Here is a 6,128-nt window from a genome sequence, read left to right as displayed (position 1 = left end):
TAGTTCAAACACACAGTATTAGCACTCCCCACAGTTCAAACACAAAGCATTAACCCTCCCCACAGGTCAAGATACAGTAATAAAACTTCCCACAGTTCAAACACACAGTATGAACATTCACACAGTTCAAACGCAGAGTTTTAACACTAACACAGTTCAAACACACAGTATTAACACTCCCCACAGTTCAAACACACTGTATTAACATTCACACAGTTCAAACGCAGAGTGTTAACACTAACACAGTTCAAACACACAGGATAACACTCCCAACAGTTCAAACACACAGTATTAACATTCACACAGTTCAAACACAGAGTTTTAACACTAACAGAGATCAAACACACAGTATTAACACTCCCCACAGTTCAAACACACAGTATTAACATTCACACAGTTCAAACACACAGTATTAACATTCACACAGTTCAAACACACAGTATTAATACTCCCCACAGTTCAAACACACAGTATGAACACTCCGCACTGTTCAAACACACAGTATTAACACTCCCCACAGTTCAAACACACAGCATGAACATTCCCCACAGTTCAAACACACAGTATTAACATTCCCTACAGTTCAAACATAGAGCATTAATATTCCTCACAGTTCAAACATACAGCATTAATATTCCCCACAGTTCAAACACACAGTATTAACACTCCCCACAGTTCAAACACACAGTATTAACACCCCCCACAGTTCAAACACACAGTATTAACATTCCCTACAGTTCAAACATAGAGCATTAATATTCCTCACAGTTCAAACATACAGCATTAATATTCCCCACAGTTCAAACACACAGTATTAACACTCCCCACAGTTCAAACACACAGCATTAACACTCCCCACAGTTCAAACACACAGTATTAACACCCCCCACAGTTCAAACACACAGCATTAACATTCCCCACAGTTTAAACACACAGTATTAACATTCCCCACATTTCAAACATACAGCATTAATATTCCCCACAGTTCAAACACACAGTATTAACACACCCCACAGTTCAAACACACAGCATTAACATTCCCCACAGTTCAAACACACAGCATTAACATTCCCCACAGTTCAACACGCATTATTAACACTCCCCACAGTTCAACACACAGTATTAACACTCCCCACTGTTTAACAACACAGCATTAACACTCCCCATAGTTTAAATACACAGAACTAACACTCCCCACAGTTCAAACACACAGTATTAACAATCACACAGTTCAAACACACAGTATTAACACTCCCCACAGTTCAAACAAACAGCATTAACACTCCCCATAGTTTAAATACACAGAACTAACACTCCCCACAGTTCAAACACACAGTATTAACAATCACACAGTTCAAACACACAGTGTTAACACTCCCCACAGTTCAAACAAACAGCATTAACACTCCCCATAGTTTAAATACTCAGAACTAGCACTCCCGACAGTTCAAACACACAGTATTAACACTCCCCACAGTTCAAACACAGAGTTTTAACACTCCCCACAGTTCAAACACACAGTATTAACAATCACACAGTTCAAACACACAGTGTTAACACTCCCCACAGTTCAAACACACAGCGTTAACACTCACACAGTTCAAACACAGAGTTTTAACACTCCCCACAGTTCAAACACACAGTATTAACACTCACACAGTTCAAACACACAGTATTAACACTCCCCACAGTTCAAACACAGAGTTTTAACACTCCCCACAGTTCAAACACACAGTATTAACAATCACACAGTTCAAACACACAGTGTTAACACTCCCCACAGTTCAAACACACAGCGTTAACACTCACACAGTTCAAACACAGAGTTTTAACACTCCCCACAGTTCAAACACACAGTATTAACACTCACACAGTTCAAACACACAGTATTAACACTCCCCACAGTTCAAACACAGAGTTTTAACACTCCCCACAGTTCAAACACACAGTATTAACAATCACACAGTTCAAACACACAGCATTAACATTCCCCACAGTTCAAACACACAGTATTAACACTAACACAGTTCAAACACACAGTGTTAACACTCTCCACAGTTCAAACACACAGTATTAGCACTCACCACAGCTCAAACACAAAGCATTGAGCCTCCCCACAGTTCAAACACACCGCATTAACATTCCCCACAGTTCAAACACACAGTGTTAACACTCTCCACAGTTCAAACACACAGTATTAGCACTCCCCACAGTTCAAACACAAAGCATTGAGCCTCCCCACAGTTCAAACACACAGCATTAACCCTCCCCACAGGTCAACATACAGTAATAAATCTCCCCACAGTTCAAACACACAGTATGAACACACCCCACAGTTCAAATGCATAGTATGAAGACGCCCCACAGTTCAAACACACAGTATTAACACTCCCCACAGTTCAAACACACAGTATGAAGATGCCCCACAGTTCAAACACACAGTATTAACTCTCCCCACAGTTCAAACACACAGTATTAACACTAACACAGTTCAAACACACAGTGTTAACACTCCCCACAGTTCAAACACACAGTATGAAGACGCCCCACAGTTCAAACACACAGTATTAACACTCCCCACAGTTCAAACACACAGTATGAACACGCCCCACAGTTCAAACACACAGTATTAACACTAACACAGTTCAAACACACAGTGTTAACACTCTCCACAGTTCAAACACACAGTATTAACACTCCCCACAGTTCAAACACACAGTATAAACATTCACACAGCTAAAACACACAGTATTAACACTCAGCACACTTCAAACACACAGTACTAACTCTCCCCACAGTTCAAACACACAGTATGAACACTCCCCACAGTTCAAACACACAGTATTAACATTCACACAGCTCAAACACACAGTATTAACACTAACACAGTTCAAACACACTGTATTAACACTCCCCACAGTTCAAACACACAGTATTAACACTAACACAGTTCAAACACACAGTATTAACACCAGCAATGTTCAAACACACAGCATTAACCCTCCCCACAGTTCAACCACACAGTGTTAACACTCCCCACACTTCAAACACACAGTATTAACACTCCCCACAGTTCAAACACACAGTATTAACTCTCCCCACAGTTCAAACACACAGTATTAACATTCACACAGTTCAAACACACAGTATTAACATTCACACAGTTCAAACACACAGTATTAACACGACCTACAGTTCATACACACAGTATTATCCCTCCCCACAGTCCAAAAACACAGTAGGAACACTAACACAGTTCAAACACACAGTATTAACACTCCCCACAGTTCAAACACACAGTAATAACACTCCCCACAGTTCAAACACACAGTATTTACACTCCGCACTGTTCAAACACACAGTATTAACACACCCCACTGTTCAAAAACACAGTATTAACACTCCCCACTGTTCAAACACACAGTATTAACACTCCCTACAGTTCAAACACACAGTATTAACACGACCTACAGTTCAAACACACAGTATTAACCCTCCCCACAGTTCAAAAACACAGTAGGAACACTAACACAGTTCAAACACACAGTATTAACACTCCCCACAGTTCAAATACACTGTATTAATACACAGTTCAAACGCACAGTATTAACATTCCCCACAGTTCAAAAACACAGTATTAAGACTCCCCACAGTTCAAACACACAGTATTAACATTCACACAGTTCAAACACAGAGTTTTAACACTAACAGAGTTCAAACACAGTATTAACATTCACACAGTTCAAACACACAGTATTAACATTCACACAGTTCAAACACACAGTATTAACATTCACACAGTTCAATCACACAGTATTAACACTAACACAGTTTAAACACACAGTATTAACCCTCCCCACAGTTCAAAAACACAGTAGGAACAGTAACACAGTTCAAACACACAGTATTAACACTCCCCACAGTTCAAACACACTGGATTAATACACAGCTCAAACGCTGAGTTTTAACACTAACACAGTTCAAACACACAGTATTAACATTCACACAGTTCAAACACAGAGCTTTAACACTAACAGAGTTCAAACACAGTATTAACACTCCCCACAGTTCAAACACACAGTATTAACATTCACACAGTTCAAACACACAGTATTAACATTCACACAGTTCAAACACACAGTATTAACACTATCACAGTTCAAACACACAGTATTAACACTCCCCACAGTTCAAACACACAGTATGAACACTCCGCACTGATCAAACACACAGTATTAACACTCCCCACAGTTTAAAAACACAGTATTAACACTTAGCACAGTTCAAACACACAGTATTAACTCTCCCCACAGTTCAAACACACAGTAGGAACACTCCCCACAGTTCAAAAACACAGTATTAACTCTCCCCACAGTTCAAACACACAGTATTAACACTCCCTACAGTTCAAACACACAGTATTAACCCTCCCCACATTTCAAAAACACAGTATTAACACTCCCCACCGTTCAAACACACAGTATTAACACCCCCCACCGTTCAAACACACAGTATTAACACTCCCTACAGTTCATACACACAGTATTAACCCTCCCCACAGTTCAAAAACACAGTATTAATACACAGTTCAATCGCAGAGTTTTAACACTAACACAGTTCAAACACACAGTATTAACCCTCCCCACAGTTCAAACACACTGTATTAATACACAGTTCAATCGCAGAATTTTAACACTAACACAGTTCAAACACACAGTATTAACTCTCCCCACAGTTCAAAAACACAGTAGGAACACTAACACAGTTCAAACACACAGTATTAACACTCCCCACAGTTCAAACACACAGTATTAACATTCACACAGTTCAAACACACAGTATTAACATTCACACAGTTCAAACACACAGTATTAACACTATCACAGTTCAAACACACAGTATTAACACTCCCCACAGTTCAAACACACAGTATGAACACTCCGCACTGATCAAACACACAGTATTAACACTCCCCACAGTTTAAAAACACAGTATTAATACTCCCCTTCGTTCAAACACACAGTATTAACACTCCCTACAGTTCAAACACACAGTATTAACACTTAGCACAGTTCAAACACACAGTATTAACTCTCCCCACAGTTCAAACACACAGTATGAACACGCCCCACAGTTCAAACACACAGGATTAACACGCCCCACAGTTCAACACACAGCACTCACACTCCCATCAGTTCAAACACACAGTGATAACACTCCCCACAGTTCAAAACACAGTACTAACACTGCCCACACTTCAAATATACAGTATTAACACTCCTCACAGTTCAGACACACAGTATTAACACTAACACAGTTCAAACACACAGTATTAACACTCCCCACAGTTGAAACACACAGTATTAACACTCCCCACAGTTCAAACACACAGTATTAACACTCCCCACAGTTCAAACACACAGTATTAACACTCCCCACTATTCAAACACACAGTACTAACACTAACACAGTTCAAACACACAGTATTAACACTCCTCACAGTTCAGACACACAGTATTAACACTAACACAGTTCAAACACACAGTATTAACACTCCCCACAGTTCAAACACACAGTATTAACACTCCCCACTGTTCAAACACACAGTATTAACACTCCCCACAGTTCAAACACACAGTATTAACACTCCCCACAGTTCAAACACACAGTATTAACACTCCCCACAGTTTAAACACACAGTATTATCATTCACACAGTTCAAACACCGAGTTTTAACACTAACACAGTTCAAACACACAGTATTAACACTAACAACGTTCAGACACAAAGTATTAACACTCCCCACTGTTCAAACACACAGCATTAACACTCCCCACAGTTTAAACACACAGTATTAACATTCACACAGTTCAAACACAGAGTTTTAACACTAACACAGTTCAAACACACAGTATTAACACTCCCCACGGTTTAAACACACAGTATTAACACTCTCCACAGTTCAAACACACAGTATTAACACTGTCCAAAGTTGAAACACACAGTATTAACATTCACACAGTTCAAACACAGAGTTTTAACACTAACACAGTTCAAACACAGAGTTTTAACACTAACAACGTTCAGACACACAGTATTAACACTCCCCACGGTTTAAACACACAGTA

This window comes from Heterodontus francisci, chromosome 12 (assembly GCF_036365525.1).
Source record: "Heterodontus francisci isolate sHetFra1 chromosome 12, sHetFra1.hap1, whole genome shotgun sequence".
Classification (NCBI taxonomy): Eukaryota; Metazoa; Chordata; class Chondrichthyes; order Heterodontiformes; family Heterodontidae; genus Heterodontus; species Heterodontus francisci.
Note: the sequence above shows the minus strand (reverse complement) of the source record.